A 17,452-nucleotide genomic window follows, 5' to 3' on the forward strand; every position below is an offset into this window, starting at 1 on the left:
GTATTGCAAAATGGAGTCCCTTTTTCTAGACTTCTAGCTTGCATTAGGTTGAACATGAAAACAATTTGTTAACGTTCTTAACATTAAGCTCCCCCCACTTGGTACAACTGCTATTCAAAAGGTGTAAATTGCTAAAGTTTGTGGAGAGACACTTATTTAGCTGTTAATATAGGTAATCACAGGTTCTCAGTGACCTCTATGTGAAACTCTTCTGTTTCTTACCATCTGCGCACATCATCATCAGGGCAATTAGCGGTGATAAAGAAAACTGTAAGAGAAAACTTCAACCAGAACTTTTACAAGGCACTGTGTCTGTCACACAAGCATTCAGTCCACAAAACCTCATATTTATGTGAGGTGAACACCATTTTCTTGGTGAAAAAGAGCAAACCCCTCTTACCAGTCAACTTACTAGGGTTTTGTCATTGTTTTCATGGAGTGATTTAGGCATGACTGGGGAGCAGGCTCTTCAGGAGCCACACGCACATGGATTACACAACACACAAAAAGCTTGATAGTGTCATTACCACACCTCTGTTTTTTTAAACACACTTCCTCCTGCTTTTAGGTTGGGTCGGTCCAGTTATTCATAGGGAACACCTGGCTCTGCACTAAATCCTTTGCCTTCAAAGCACACAGACAGTGAGGAAGGTCAAGTATTATTCAGGGATTTCTCACCAGATCTTCTGATGAGATCTCTTATTTTCACAGTAAAGTGCAGCACATCATTTTTGCATGTTCAGCTCTGGAGCTCTTGATTAAACCAGTGAAACTAAACCACCTCCCTGAATGTCACTAAAACAGGGAAACATAAAAATCAGCATTTTAATGTGCTGTTGAGCAACTAATCCCAGTTAATCCTAACAGCCCCTGAAAGTCCCTTACAGCACAGGACAGGCAGGGACCAGCCATCTCCTGCAGCCATGGATCATGCCAACAGCTTCAGCCAGGAATGGTCCCTTCTCACCCAGGGGCACAGGGTCTGCAGTCCCACACCAAGCAGCAGGCCTCAACACTCCACCAGTGGCACCAGGAGAGGAGGCAACCAGAGGGAAGTTCGGGTAGTCCTTGGCATCTTGTTTGTTTGCTCATTCTCTTCAGAGACCCTGAGTCACTCCCCTCTCAAAACACCAGCACAGGGGAGCAAGAGACTGATTTATTATTTGGAAGGAACTGCTCTAGTTTTACCTCATAGGTAAGGGCAGTTGTAGATGACAGAACAGCAAGGACAAGGACAGACCCCTGGCAGGTTTTTCTCCAGGTCTGTGCCCTGGGCAGGGCAGGCAGATAGGATCTGCAGCACCATAAATCACCTCATGGCAAAGGGAGAAGAGAAACGGATTGTGAAATGAACTGTAAAATAAACTTCTAATGTAAACATCAAGCAGGCAGGGGGTTGTTTTTTCTGTCTGGGAGCCCAGGTCTGGTACAGTTTATTGGCTGGCTGTGCTGGGACCTTTTTTGGTGAGGTTACTGCTGGCCCTATTGCAGGGCAAAGAGGCAGCCACCACTCCTGTTTGCCAGCAGGAGGGGAGGCTGGTGCTGCCATGAGCATCTTCTTGTCCTCTAGCATAATTTGCTTGCTCAGGCACTGGAGCTTTGCCCACAGTTGCCATTATGGACTGTCTGGATCCTCCTGCCCCAGAAAGACACCGTCCCAGACACCTGCCTCAGTGGCCTGGCAACAATGATGGAGACACCCCAAAAGGCTTCAGGCTGCATCTTTCACCAGGACCTGGGTTTTCTGATAAGCAGGTGCTCACCCAAAGCTGCCCCTCCCTGACATGTCCCTGCCCACTCCATTCCTGCTGCTCACAGGCAGTGGGGCTTTGCTACTTGCACCTTTTTGTGGTCTGGCTTCTTGTCCCTGCCAGGAGGGCCAACACGTGCCCTCAGCAGGGGGAACAGGACACCTCTGAAACAATCCTGACCCACTGCAGGAATATCTATATTTTCACCTGTATTTATACTTCTGGACCAGAAGGATTCGTACTCCATGATCCTGAGGGGTCCCTTCCAACTCAGCATATTCTGTGATTCTAATACATCAATACCTCCCTGGGGTCGGGGGCACACCCAGGCTCGTGCGTCAGCGCAGTGGGACAACATTGCTCAATACCTGTTACAGTCAAACCAGCAGAAAAGATAACTCTGCTACTGTACACAGAGACCTGTGCCTCAGGTAGGAAAGGACAGAAGCCTCTGCACTTTTTTTTTTTTTAATCTATCTTGTTTTAAAGCTGCTCTAAGTCCTTAAGGCAAGTCATAGGAGCATGAGGTTAGAAGCGACCTTAGGAGATCATCCTCCTGCTCTGAGACAGGGCCATGGAATATCCAAGCAAACGTTTTGCTCCCAAAAAAGCACCCTTAATGAAGAAAAGTCCACACCTCCAGGAAATGTGTTAATTATCCTCATAGCTAAGAGAACATAACCTAAATTTCCTGCAGATGAAACACGACTACGTCCTCTCCTTAGTGGGTACAAAGCAGGGGGGTGGTGTTTGATTTTCTACATGAAGTAACGCAAAGGTATTTTGTGTCCCCTTTCAACTTGTTCTAACAAATTACATCAGCCTTCCCCCATTGGTCCTCATTCTCACTGCCTCTGCTCATTCTTGCTTCTCTTCAGCCTGGCTTAAACAGCTGAGGGGGCCCCAGTGCCACAACTCCACAGCCAGAGCCCAGACAGTTTCTACCTCATTACTGCCCACAACACCTTTTTTTCCCCAGGGCTGCTGCTTGCACCCCACTTGGCTTTTGGCAGCTGGTTTCTTTCCTCAGCACAGCACCTTTGTCTGCTGAACCTCACCTGGCTGATTTTCCCTCCCTGTTCCTCATTCTGCACAGGGCCTTGCTGGGCACGTGTCCTCCAGCTGCTGGGCTGCCTGATACACCAGCATTCAGAGGCTGATGCCAACTTTTGGGTTTCCAGGGCCCACAGCCACGGACATCCAGCCAAGGCCAGGTGGGACAGGTGGCAGGAGGAGCAGGGGGACAAGTGTGGCACAAGATTGGGCTCACAGAAGAAGGATAGAAGGGACAGACAGCACATTAGTCCTACTTTTAGAAATGCACACAAGCAAGCTGATAGTTATTGAAATGTCTTGGTGAAAAAACAGGTGCTATCCCCAAATTCCTCTTCTCTGGTTAAGCATCTGTGGTTTTTTTTAGGCAGGTGGAAGGTAGAGGGGCTGAAGACTGAAAATTGGCCAAAAAAGTCTGCGGGACATGGTGGAGAAATCCCCAGGATGTAAGGATTGGTCATTGTTTCCCAGTGTGAATCTGCATCCTGTAACAGCCTACCCAACATTTGGGAGTAAACTGCTTAAACACAAAGTGGTTCAATAGTTTGTCCTAATTCAGGATTCAGATAAGAGGGCTCAGAACAATGTAATTCTTTTCTATCTCTTTCTTCAAACACTTCTTTTGCCGGACTCTTATTATTTTATGTTTCAGGTGCCAGATTCAACCCAAATCTAACATTTCTAGTACAGCTTCATCCTGATACTCTCCGCACATGGGTCATGTCTAAGACAAGGCTAGACCAAAAAGAAGTGGATGTGAACAGATGTTAGATAAGTCACCTTTAGATGGTCTTTCCTCAACCATGAGCTCTTCCAATCTACCTGTATGGTAAATTTCACCTTTAAGCTACTCTTGAAACGCTGAACATGGGCAAGAGCACCGTCAGTTATAGTGGAAAAGAAACAGATAAGCCTTTTGTTAGCTCATGGATGAGATGATCAGCATAAAATGTTCAAATTCTGATAACCTTCAGCTAGAAAAGTTTGCAGATCCTTGACTCACTGAAATAGAATCAAAGTTTTTCAATTCCATTTTGCAGATTATGGCCTGGGGAAGAATCGCAGGCCAAATGTGCCAGCACTGCCAGAGAGCAGACACCACTGTCAACTCTGTAGCTGGTTATTCTGGGCTGTACTTAAACTGTACAAAGTTACCTCACAACATTCATTTCTCACAGGAAAACTCGGCAGAGCATGATCAGAGATGCTGTCACAGTTATGTTGAGACAGGGCTGATATCACCACCAGTCCTGGAGCTAACATTCCCATCAGTCCTTTATTCACAAACTCTACACGCCTTTTTTCACAGGCCTTTCTCTCATGCAACTCTTGACTCCTACCTTCATAGACCTCTCTCTGATAACTCTGACTCCTTCTCCTATTGGCAGCTTCACACAGTACCGATCCTTTATCTTACAGGCAGTTCCACATAGTTCTGACTCCTCCTTTCATTCTGCATGGCTGGCTAACCCCAAGCTGTCTCCTTCCTGGTCACCTAACCCTGACTGTCCCTCACACATCTTCTTACCTTATCTGTCCCTTGGCTCCTCACAGCACAGCCAGCAGCTGCCTTCTCTTCTTCCAACAGACTCTCAGTCTCAAGCTCCAAGTACCTATAGCCACCTACCCCACTCCTTTCTATCCCCCAAACTGATGGACAGACACAGATGTTTCCAGTCCTTGGTAATCAGTACAGCTGCGAGTCATCGGGGAAGATTCCCTCGTGCACTATCCTGTCAGCCTAGCTCTCCACAAGACGCTTTCTAAAAAACCAAGGCATTCATTTATTTCCCTTTTTTCTTGTCTGTAGGAGTTTGCTCTGTAGTGGTGGGCTCATGTCCCTTTGAGCTGCCATACCTGGTAAGAGGTCCACAGACCATTTGTAATCTCAGCTCTGCGTGTCCTTACCTTAGTAGACCTGTGAGTACAGCCACCAGACCACGCTGGCTGAAAACTTACTACTCCAAGTGAAGCATTGTTCAGGGTTTTCCTTTCAGGAAAGGGTGGCTGATGCAGCTAGAGCAGCAAACTGTGTCTTCAGACTCAGGTGCAGCTTGAAGCAGCAAAATGAGGAGTGTTTCTCCCTAGTGCAGGTGGAATGGTGTGACTTGTGCTGGCAATGTGTTCTTACCAAGGAACTGTGTTACCTGGGCTTCTTGCTTAAATAAAAGCATCATTAAAAAATAATCACGTCCACAACTTACATAATTGATCCCAAAAATGTTTTAATAACTGGCCTTAGAAAAACAGAGAATGTAAAAAAGTCATAGAATGAAGAAAAGGGGAAAAAAAAGGAAGAAAAGAAATATTTTTTTCCAAAGAAGGATTCATGAGGATTAAAAGATAAGAAGATCATTGCTGACAGCAATGGAAATCACTGGTGACTTTAGATATGGATTGAAGAATGACTGAAGGGAATGAAAAAGTGGTTCAGATGCCCCCATGGCATTGCATAATTTAAAGAGTAGCATTTTATGAAATATTTTCCACTTGTTGCTTTATTTTTCATTCCTATGTGCTCACATCTCTTGACATTTTCTCTGCACACAAGGAGAAGTCCCCTTGGGTGCATGGTCCATGAGATCTGTAAGGTGGGAGCTGGTCACCCCCCTGCTCCTTACACATACCTTTGTGTGGGAAAAGCAAACCTCAAGAGTCTCCTGCTAACAGCAACATCATGTTGTCATCCCAGAGGCCCTTTCTTAATAAGGGAGCAAAGGTTTGGCAAGGGAAGGTGAAGACATTGTGGAAAAGCAAAGATGTTCAGGTAGGAGATTTAAGAGGCTGGAAATGCAGCTGCAGAGTGTCAGCCACATCCCCCAAGACCCAGCGATTCAGGGCACTTTCTGCAGGCAACTTCTCACCTTGACATCCTCTGGTGAAAAACAGTGAAATGGGCTCACCCTGAAGTGCTTGTTATGGGTGAGAAGGGAAGAGAGGTTTTGCATTTGTGTTAGTCCAGGGAAACTTCCCACCCGACTGCTCCTGTCTGTGTCACTTGGTTAGCACTGACCCTCTGGTGACAGCCTCTGTACCCAGGCTGCACAGCAAACACAGCTCCTCTGCACATCCATGCCTGACCTTCCCCTCTGCTACTTTCTCCAGAGGCAGAAGCTTCAGAGAAGACACCCAAAAGTAGCTGCAGTCCCCAGGAAGTGACTTAGATCCAGCTCTGAAAGCCACTATAATTTCATAACCACTCAGGCAGAGCAGAATTTTAACTTGAATTGTGGCTTTTCCATGGGAGTGTGCTAGGCTGAGTGACAGTGCATGGCAGAAACTGCAGTATAAATGAGACAGCCTCTCCATAAGTTTTGACTAACAGATGCACACTGAGGTTGATAACACAATTTGATATTGCAAATTTGACTCTCCATAGAAGTGTGAACGACAATTGGTTTCATTTAATGACTGAAATGACTTTTTCTTTATTGTATGTCTTTTATGAATTGCGTTGTTGCTTGCTAAGCAGTGACTTTTCTTCAGGACTTTCATCCATTAATTAGTTAATGGTGTACAAGCCTGGTTAGCCTAAAGTAAGAGGAGCCTAACAGAGATTTAAGATAAAGCACTGGTGAAATACGAATTTTCTACTGAAACAACAAATGCAAGACAAACACCAGGCCAGTCATTCGCAGCAGAAGTCTTTTTGCTTTGGAGGTCAGAGGTAGAGTTCACCTGTGTTTCTTAACTAGCACTTTCTGACCAATGCCATGCTTTTCCAGGGGGGGTAGGAACAGCAGAAGGAACCATTGTCCATGCAGCAGGTGAATCCTTGTAGAGGTTACCAGACACCAGAGCAAGGTGCCGGCATCTGCTGTGCTTGCTCCCACTGATGTCCTTCCCTACTTCCCACACCAGACCTCGTCACACCAGCCATGGGATCTTTCAGGGTTTACAGTGGCCCTCAGAGCCAAACTTCTTCTACTTCCTAAACAGAGTCAAAGTTTGACATTCCTGTGGTGCCAGGGTCCACAGCTGCCAGCAGTAGCCTCAAAGCTTATTGCAGTGAGCGCTCCTGGAAGGCTAATTCCCAGGGAAAGGCAACATATGGGAATTGCTCTGTCCTTTAAATTTCAGCAAAACCAAAGTTTTAAGGTATTGCCTCAAAAAGAGTGAAAATGGAGGGAAAAGACTCCTGATCAGCATTTTATTTGTCTTGGAAGTTGGAAATATTTTTTATGTCATGTATTTTTACCCCCATTTCACCACGTCACTCACAGGATATAGGCATGTTTAAACCTGCATGGCATCAAGAATATATAACATTAAAAGAATGTCACAACAGTTAACCTCATTTAGGCCAGTTGTTCCTACTGAATTGGGACATTTAATCTCATTTTCTAGATAAAATCAGGTCCTTGGTATGTCATCAAACCATCAAAACTAAAACCAGGAGATGCTTTGTTCCATCAAGTAAATGTTTTGACATATGCAAAACTGCTCGTGTCATGAGTATGCAAAGAAAATCCAAGTGCAAAAATAAAACCTCCAGATTAGAGATTCTGAATTTTGTCAGACAATTCCAAAGTTTCCCAAAAATTTAAATCACAGTTTAAAAAACAAGCTTACTTTTTTTTTTTTTTTGTATTTGTTTTTGTTGCTCTAGTGGAATTTTCTGTGCTTTGTACTTATGTGATAAATACATTCTCATTTAAAAAATTCCACAGGCAGAACCAGTGGGAAAAAAAGCTCTGTGGTCTGGGTTGGGCAAACAGAGATGCCATGAGACAGTGCAGAAGACGCTGGCCGTGGGATGAATTTGTGTACCAGCAAGAGCAGTATCTACTCCATCTGTCTTGGGCTCCACTTCATCCAGGAAGACTTCCTTTTGAAAGGAGAGATTCCAGTCATGGTGACTCCAACCAGTAAAAGAGGTAGCCTCCCAGATTTACTTATCTCAGCCTCCTTGAAAGCATCCCTAACTTCCTTGGCAGCAGTAACCAAACAAGAGCTGTAAAATACTGTTTTCCCTGGTCTGGCTGAACTCACGACTCAGCATATGTGGTGGGGAGCTCCTAAAATAGCTCTCTGTTGCCTCACCAGCCTCAGCAGCAACTTGAAAAGTCTTCTGCCTTCTGGGACAACTTGGAGAAGTTTTAAAATGTTTGGACTTTGAAAGTACTGTGAAAGATAAGAATGATCTATTCCAAGGCCAGGTGAACCGAAGGTCACAGCTAAGGCATTGCACAACAGACCCGAGTGGGTTCAGGACAAGAACTCTCTCAGGATCTGATCAGCTCATCTAGATTGCTGCAGCTGCCCCTGCCTAAATTCAGGTTAAAGATGAGTCCCTTTGACCTAGAACTTCACTGGGCCAAACAACCATAATAGTTTCTCCCAAATATTAGTGGGGTGATGCCAAGTCAGAGGGCACAGGTTTTTCCCTGGCAGAGCTCTGTTGGAGAAGCCTTCTGAAAAAAACTAGCAAAACAGCTTTGTTTGTGAGGGGAAGCTGTAGCTGCTGCAGGACAAGTGTATTCTCACTCTGGGAAGTTTTAATGCACATTTTCTCCTGGTCAAAGGCTATTATTCTCTGTCTGGATCTTGTCACGTTTCAGGCTATCTCTAGTTAGAACAAAACATGAACAGCACTTACTGTATTTAACAAGGGCTATCCCCAAGCTGCAGTACTTCAGAGTAGCGTTCTTTGGGCTCTACATGGACAACATTGTGGTTTGTGCCCCTGGAGTAATGAAAATCCCCTCTCTCCGGTGAGGAAAGGCTCCTCTTTCTTGAAAATATAATTTCCTCCCGAAAAACGACTCAGAAGGACCATATATATCTCTGGCTTCCCATCCAGGGGGGAGAGGAGTTTTTCTGTTGACATGTCTCTCATTTCTGAGCACGGTCTCCAGTGCCTCAGCCAGAGCCCTCAGTATAACTTTCTGCTGAGTCAGGCTGCTGGTTTTATTATCCCAAATCCCAAACGGGTGGTTTCAAGTACTCCAGGCATTTTTCAAAGATAGCCTGAAACCCAGCCAAGCCCATGGTGGGGGTGTAACCCTTCTCCCAACAGGTCTGCAGTTGGACTGGTTCTCTCCCAGGTCAGACAGCTGCAGAGTGCAGCTGCCACCCCCAGGGACAACCCCCCTCTGCCCCCAGAATGAAGTTTGTGATTTTTCAGCAGCAGTAAATGATCTCCCTGGGGGTTATTTGACCACCAAAACTACACTGGCTTGGCTGAAGGATTGAAGGGCTGAGGCTCATGTCAATATCCATTGACAGATATTAGTGGATGCGGGCTGGAGACCCCTCCCCAGCCCCAAGTGTTCTTCCAGCCACTTTCACTTGCTGCTTGAAAGTCACCACTTCCCCAGCTCCTGTGTTTACATGTCTGTCTATGACCACAATAAAACAGAAAAAAGGCAAATGTGCAATGTAGAGATCCGTTATGCTTTATTTACATGCGTCACCATCTCTTTTACAAACTAGATTACAATTTAAAATGGAATACACAAGGCAATATCTACTAACACCAAGTGGAGTAAGCACTGCGTCTCTACTTCATTTGGAAAGGGGCAGGTTTTGCTCCAAAACAAACTTCCTTCCAACCTCTGAGTAGTAAGGTAATATATTCCTCCAGGGCAGCATCTTTTTTCTTTGATTTTTTTTTGGTGTTTTTTTTTTTTTTTCTTTTTAAATATAAAATCCTCAGTAAGACTGCAATATGAGAGTGTCTGCTTTCAAATGAAAGTACAAGATAGCCCAAATGAAAAGTATAAACTGTTCAGCTCTTCGGTATGTAAAGACGGCCATGCGCGATAAGGCTGTGGATTTAATATTCTTCCAATTTACATGGCTTGAAACAGAAACAGATAAAACAGTTTTACAGATACTGTATACATATTTTTTCCAATCATGCAACTTTTTTAAAAAAAAGTTTAACATGTGAAGCCAAATGTACAATCCATTTTTTCCAACCCATAGTTACGAAATGTATCTGGTCCCCCTTCGCATCTGTTGGCAATTCCAAAGGTATATCGTGTACTTGAAACACTTAAAGGACACCAATTGCCAAGCAATGATATAATTTTGGAGAAATACAAGACCTAACAGATAATTTTTTTAAGCAATGGCACAAAAATTTCTGGAGTTAAGCAGTGTTTAACTATCAAATTATTCTTAAGATAATTTTTTTAAAGAAAATGTGACTAGAAAATGCATAACACCTTTTTAGACATTTTGTTTAGACCAAGTGTTCAAAAGAATCCATGTAATTGTGACCTTGACTTTCATCTGTTTTACATGATTTCACAAGTAAAACTCCTAGGCATAAACATGTTCAAAGACTCAAAGGCCAAATTTTCACAATTCCCCAAACTAGCTATTCAAGGCTTAATTTTGACACCTAAATAACTGGCCCTTTGAATTCAGGGAGATTTATTTAGCACCTCTGGAGTGAAGGGCCTTTGCTGGGCACCTCAGCAGGGGTAGAGGGAGATGACCTTCCCCTGGGGCTGGGGGACCTGTCACCTCCCCTTCCTTCAAGAAGCTGTGAGGGCAGAGCAGCTTGACCACTGATACCATGCTGGAGTCCCCGGTGTTTGGTGCCTGATACCAGGCACTTCTGCTTGAAAATTTTGGCCCCAAAAAGCAACAGAAACCAAACCAAACTGAAGAGGTTGTCCAAGTCCATCCCTCTTCAGTGAGTGCTGGGATGTTCTCCAAAGCAGGGGCCCATGCTGTCCCAGCCATGCCAATGGAAATGCTCCCCTTGACATTGCTGAGAGGCAGGTTAAGCATTTCAGCCACTAATGCTTTTATCATTTCTTTTAAAAAAACTTCTCTGCCATTGATGGGCTGTCTCTAAACCAAGTGTTTTTCCTCCATTTCCTGAACAGAGCAGGCCATAGTTTTGTCTCTCGCTTCTGCCAGTGGAAAGCAGTTCCTCTGAACCCAAGCAGGCTAAGTTGCTGGAACACAGCAGAATTTGCAGTCATTTCATTTAAGCTTTCAACAGGCCTTCCCTTGCCTTTGACAAGAACTGAATCTGTACCAAGAAAAAAAACAAATTATGGGGTTTGGTCACTTTGGCCATACCATCAAGTCAGGCTTTACTGATCTGTCAGTGATGGTGATCCATCTTTGGGCAGCACCACGGGTCTCACTGGAGGCTCATCTGTGCAGGGATCAAAAACTGCACCTCAGCACAGGGAGCCACCAAGTGAGCTCTGCTGACAGCCAAAACATGGGGCTGGGGCACAGGCCCAGCCACAGGGCAGCAGCTGCAGAGACACCTCAGCAAAATAAGCACCAGAGGAAAGTCCTTCAGCACACACTCACATTTTGGGGTGTACCAGGAAGTTGAGAGCTATTGGCACACGCTCAGAGGAGGCCAGTGATGAACTCTTGACCAATTTCAGTAAAAGGTGCCTGCAACTGGACTTGGGCAAGCAGGGTGCCCAGCTGTGCCACACAAGCATCCTGGGAAGCCAGCTGCTGATAGACATGGGCAATGTGCACCAGCCAGCTTCAATGACTGCAATAATCTAGGCCACATGCTAACAAACAGAACCCCTCAGTGTAAAAAGAAAAGAGAAGTTTTTTTAAAAGGCAAATGATAAACCCTTGGCTGCTTGGAAGAGTTGATATGTTACAGGGCTATGCTAACCACAACTGCACAGAGCCTACACAGTCATAACTGGGGGGAGAAACCAAGAGGTGCATCTTTATGAGAGAACAGCATGGGGGCTACGGTACAAAACCAAAACTTCCATCACACTAGGAGCCGTTGTTTCACCAAAATCACCTCAGGGACCTGGAAAGTAAGGAGTGAGGAAGGGCCCACGAATGCGTGTGAGTGTCGGTGCATGACTGTGCATGTGTGGTGGCAGTGGCGAGAGGGAGTCACTCCACATTGCATGGGACACGGGTCGGTGGGAACTCATGCACTGAGACTTTGGGTTAAACTGCTAGTTTTGTTTTCCTAACATCCATGCATAATGATCCATTTCTGTACATAATAAAATATATTTATATATTTATATGCATAATGCTTTTATGCAAAGGAAAAAAAAACTTCATATATCGCTTTGGAGAATTATGTATACACTGTCCTATTCAGAACCTCTTCATACCAAGTTCCTATGTACCACTGGTGTTTTCCTCTCTTTTTTGTATCCCTCCCCCCCAAGATACTAATAAAAAGTAATCAATCTTTCCAGATTATAGAGAGGATCTATACAGCACCATACCTTTTATTCATTATTATTAATAATTATTATTCATTTTACAAAAGAAAATCTTAGAAGCAAAATATATAAAACTGCCTTGTCTTTCAGTGTCATTTATCTTGCTACAATCTATGCTCATATGAAAAGCCATTTGTATGATACTGTCACCTTGCCATTCCCACTCCTGCTTCTTCTGCCACAATGGATTATACATATTGAGAAGGAAAAAATAATCAAGGATATGTCCAAAACAACAACAAAAATAAACAGGATCACTAACGCCATAACACACCCTGCAGTGATCTGTGCCTCAGCTCCTGGCATTGTCACTGCAAGTCACCTGCCGATGCCCAGCTGCTACATTTCCTTTAATTTCTGTGTTTTCAAACACATGTCTACAGGTGACTACATCTACCTTGTGTGGCAGCTCAGCCCATAGCTCCTCACCAGCTCACTGGGGCAATGGGGGCAGCTTTGCTAACGTAAGGCAGGAGGGGAGCCTGCTCCAGCGGGCAGGAAAGGGGCTCTGCCTCGGTGCACGCAAGGGCAATGGCACCCGCTGTCAGTCCATCCTCATGAGCCAAGAGGCAAACTCGCCAGCTTCCCTTGCTGTGCAACCAGCTCTGGGTTGACCCTTATGGAAAACAGGGGTGTACCATTAAACTTAAAGAAAGAATAAGAAAGAAATCAACCAACCAATCAACCAACCAACCAACCCAACAAACAAACAGGTCACACACATCCCCTCTCTGGAATCCAGCCGGTTGACAGGACTAACAAACCCTGCATCTTCAGAAAACCCTGACACCTGAGCAGTGTTGGGTTACAGTCATTTCCATACATGTGCACAGTGCCTCAGATTCCCCAGGGAGAGAAAGCAAAAATGATAAAAAATCTACTGAAATCAAACTGGAGGCTGTAGGGGGGAGGGTGGGCAGATAGGGAAAACCTCCAAAAAAAAAGCCAACTTAAAACATCCCATAAACCATTAATATATTGAAACACCACATATTCATTGACAAGTAACTAGTGTAAAGGCTACACAGTGTGTTCTCAACAGGATGGTGCTGAACATTGTCTCCACAGCAGGTGCTTGGCCATCCCAGAAAAGGAAGATTTTTGCATACTTCAGAATGAGTTCAATTTTCAACAAAACAAGAAAAAAAAAAGAAAAAGAGGGGGAAAAAAACTAGGTTCTTCACTCCAGTAAGGGGCCTATTAACAGTCTTCTTCATTAGGAAAATAATGCAGGGTTCACAAAGGTCATAAGCTGTAAACAGTATCACTGTCCACTTGCTGACAGCAGATTTGGCAAAGGGTTCTCTCTCTACGTCTCGTGTCAGTTTGAGGGCCTGGAAAAGAAAAACAAGAAAAGACAGTGAGATTACTGCATGTAGGGAAAAGAAAACCCACAACAAAAAAGGCAATCAAGCAAACCTCAAAGCAAAACAACTTACAGTGAAGAGCAATTTTAGGTATGGTTGCACCCAGGACCTTCAAACATATAGCAAGGAATAAGATGACCCTGGCTGAAAATACTTTTCCCTTGCCAAGGTTCATGTGTTTCTTTGATGGCTTAGCTGCTCCCAAACAGGACAGAAAAAAACCCTCTCTCTGATGAAAAATGATGGTCAAGTCTGATTTACAGAAACCCAGTGCATTGTCTATTTGTTAAGAGTATTTCCAGGTAGAATGAAGGATCTTCCAGCTTTTCTCCATTTTTCACTATCACCTTTTCTCAGCATCACCAAAGAGCTGAATAAATCTTCTGTAAGTTTTTGACATCCACCACCATCCTTGAAGGACAGATGAAGAGGATGCTCAAGACAAACAGTAAGGAGCAACAAACTCCAGTGTGGACTTTGGAGTTTTCCACATTCCTATTCACACAACACACAGGGACACAGGACAGACAGGGTCCAGCTGGCTTTAAAAACTGGGTCTATCTTTTTCAGTAGCCAAGAAACTTCTCTGGAGAGAGAGAAACATGGGGAAGACACATTGGATACAGCATGGAGATAACTATGAAGAAACATGGTGAGTAGGTAAAACACTAAGAACATTTCAACCAAGGAGGCCAAGGCAACAGAGTTTTAAAGGTACTCAGTGGCTTAAAGACATAGGCAGACACCACATAGGGTTTTGGAAAGTATGTACATTTAAACATTCCCATGAAATCCTCTCACACTTTCAGTAAGTCCACTTGGTAGACATCTGTGTTGCTAGGCATCTAGCTCCTGGCTCTGAAATGGCTTCTGAAAAATTATTAAGTCCCCTCACACCACTTAGTACCTTTTGAGGACTTTCCCCAAGGTGAAAGATTGATGATTTTTTATACAGTGCAGGAACAAGGGGACACTGGCTGAAACAAAAAAGCCATTGAGTTGATTACAGGAATGTCTTTACTTTCAAAAGACCCTGCTAGCAGGCACCTTCATGAAAAATGGCGAATTTAATGGAACTGCTGGTTTAACCAGGATGGGCATCTCCTGCAAGGAGGATCACTCAGACTGTCTCCTGTCTAAGGTGCCAGGCACTGATCCAATGATAACAATTTATTAAAATGACCTATTCTGATAATGCTAAATGATTGATGGAAATTTAATCATTTTGTCTCATGGTTATTAGAGCAACAGTGTGACAGCTGCTCCCTGCGCCATTAGGGGAGAACTTCATTCAGCACAGCTTAGGGAGCAGACAGATTGTGCATTTCACCCAAACAAAATTTGGCTTTAGCCTTAATTATGTGGAGGGGTTTGGGGTAGACTGTTTTGTGAATAAAGGGATTTCCGACTGGATCAACATATTGATTTCTTCATTTTCAAAGGGCAAATTAACGCTGGCCGTTCGTTAATGTGCCTGACTGGCAAAGACTCCATTTGGTGTGCCCCGATGGCCCTAACAAGGTCAGCAGAAGACACCCAGACAGGCCTGGTAGCCTCCAGTAAAACCTGGCTAGTGGCTCATAAGCAGCTCAAATCAAACAAGTGCAAGCCCATTTCTCTACTTCTTAAAGCCTGAGCACCAGAGTGGGCTGGAAATGAGTGACTTCCCAAAGCACAACAGCCTCTGAAGGAAAGGCTCAGGTCACAAATGCCACAGCCCAGCAAGTCAGCTTCCTCTCAGGCAGCTGCCAGTTATGCTGAGCATGGGCTTAACTGTGGCACGTGTGAGAACTCTTGCTGACTCTGAATAAAGCTATTGATTAAAAGTAAAAGAGTATAGAAACTCCCAATAAAGCATCTAACCTGGTCTTGAGCAGGGTCATCCACCACCTCACTGCCCACACACCACAGCCTGTTGTGGTGTTTTACCACCCTCATTGTAAAAAACATTTTCCTTATATTTTATCTAAATTTACCCTCTTCTGTTTTAAAACCACTACCCTTTGTCCTATTGCAAAAGGCCCTGCTAAAAGCTTTGCAAACAGTCGTACAGGAGATGAGATGCCCCTTTCTTCTGTCCTATTCTCTTCCCTCCCATCCCCTACCTTGCTACTGACCAGTTACAAATGCTACTCTCATTATACTCTGTGGCCAAGCTCACTGGTTCTAATTTCCCTCCAGAAACAACATTTCTTCACCTCTGTCTCACATCATTCCACCACTTAACTGTACTCCCAAGCTTGTGCACCATCAGAGCAGCCCTGAAGAATCATTTCCACCTATTGCTTTCTCCCCTTGATTCCCAATGGTGCCAATTATGAAGCACTGGAAATTTCTTCAGAACAAAAAGGTGACGTGACAATGCTCCCCCCAGAGCGGGGCACAGATAACGTGCCCTGGTTTATCAGTGAGCCAACACAGTAACCAGCACATAAAGTTTTCTGTTGGAAGAAAAGCTGTGTGCTCCTTTACACAATTATGGTACGAGTAGCCTAACATGGATCTCCTGATTGGCTGGAAGGCTTGTTGAGTGGATCTCATCTTGGAAAATATCACCCTTTAGAGGTCTGTAAAACAAGCATTCTCCACTTTGCAACAACTCTCCAGGGACAGGAAATCCCAGTAACTACTTTTACTGTCTAGACACTTGGGATGCAAACATTTTCAAGGAGACTTGTGTCCTTTAGTAACAGATGTGCATTCGTTCTGGTGCCTCTGCCCTTCGATTTGTCATCGCCTCTAGCAACAGAGCTTCTACTCCAAAGTGGGAGGAGGCTCAAAAAGTAAGACAGACTTGATTTTTTGGTACAAGTTAATATTCTGCCCGAGGTTTCACTGCCAAAGACCGAAAAATACACAAAATTTGTTTAAAAACAAGTAAGGAAGATAACTACGGTGGTCAGTCTTTCAGTAAGGACAAAATTACAGCATGAGATTTATATTTCAAGCACAATAAAAACTGGAAATCCCAATGCCACAGTGACACCCTACAGGCTTAGCACATGCTGCACTAGGATGGCCCTATGCTGAAGGACAACACTGAGGTCAGGGGACAAAGCCCAAAGACAAAAATAAGAGTTGGCAACTTAATGTGACTTTATTTCCTGAACTTTCAGGCATGTTGCAACTTCACTTTTTCCCTTTAAATTCTGCTTGCAAAAATAGATCTTTCCCAGCTCAGAACTGGGGGCAGAGAACAAGGGCTGAAGGATGGAAAGAGGAAGAATGCCAGCATAGAACCAGGACTTATGGGAGCTAAAATGTTGCAGTGCTTGTAGCTACACAAACACGTAAAGCACTAAAGTGTCTCTTCCTTCTGTTGCTGCTCTTCTTCCAAGGAACACTGCAAGCCATAGGAGACAACCAAGTATTTTGGAAGTAAATGTAACTTAAGACAGCAGATCATTCTCTTATCCTGTACCAGCTCCCTGAGAAAGACGGCCAAAACTGTAGGGAGCTGCCACAACTATTTATAAGTAGGTTATTCTGATATGCCACTGGTCTACTTAATCATACAAAAGTCCAGGCTGGAAGGGATCAGCATCATCTTGGTCCAACTTTCTATTCAAGGCAGGATCTTAGGTTAGATTATTCAGGATCCTGTCATGTATGGAGTATTTCCAGCACAGGAGAATCCACTGCTCCCCTGGGCAGTTCATCTTACCCATAAAGGTGGGTAAAGTCCCTTCTACCCATTTTACAGTTGAAAAGGAAATTCTGAGCACTGTTGATACACAATTGCTGTTGAGAACCATCACATCTGGCTGGGTATAATCCTCTGCCCTGGCCAACACAGGAGAGCTTAGACACAAGACAACTTCTCTCCACAAGGTCATCAGGTTTCTTACTTGACAACCTTTTGGTCAATTTTATCCCCTGTATCTTGTTCAGGAGTCCAAGGAGTGGGATGGAAATCCTGCCATTTATGGGTGACACTGCCAATGACTGAGACATCAGCCCAGGTGTTCAACACAGCCCTTTTTAGGCAGGATGCTGCTGAACTAGAGGAAGAACGCCAAAAGTACTTGCAAAATACATCTTTTTTTAGGGGTAAAGCCCATCAGCTGGAATAACTGTGCTTTCTTTA

The 17,452-nt window shown here is 44.3% G+C and overlaps 1 protein-coding gene and 1 long non-coding RNA gene across 2 annotated transcripts in view; one reads left to right on the forward strand and one right to left on the reverse strand.

Moving 5' to 3' along the window:
• LOC116994173 overlaps window positions 1-9,181 on the forward strand; it is a 46,958-nt gene extending 37,777 nt beyond the window's left edge. Inside the window, exon 3 of the long non-coding RNA XR_004417424.2 lies at window positions 7,475-9,181. This is a non-coding gene — a long non-coding RNA (uncharacterized LOC116994173). The remainder of the gene's footprint in view (window positions 1-7,474) is intronic.
• The window catches only part of FOXO3 (forkhead box O3), an 88,303-nt gene continuing 80,030 nt past the window's right edge, over window positions 9,180-17,452 (reverse strand). Inside the window, exon 3 of the mRNA XM_033055666.1 lies at window positions 9,180-13,332. The gene's annotated coding sequence lies outside the window, so the exon portion shown is untranslated. The remainder of the gene's footprint in view (window positions 13,333-17,452) is intronic.

This window comes from Catharus ustulatus, chromosome 3 (genome assembly GCF_009819885.2).
Source record: "Catharus ustulatus isolate bCatUst1 chromosome 3, bCatUst1.pri.v2, whole genome shotgun sequence".
Lineage (NCBI taxonomy): Eukaryota > Metazoa > Chordata > Aves > Passeriformes > Turdidae > Catharus > Catharus ustulatus.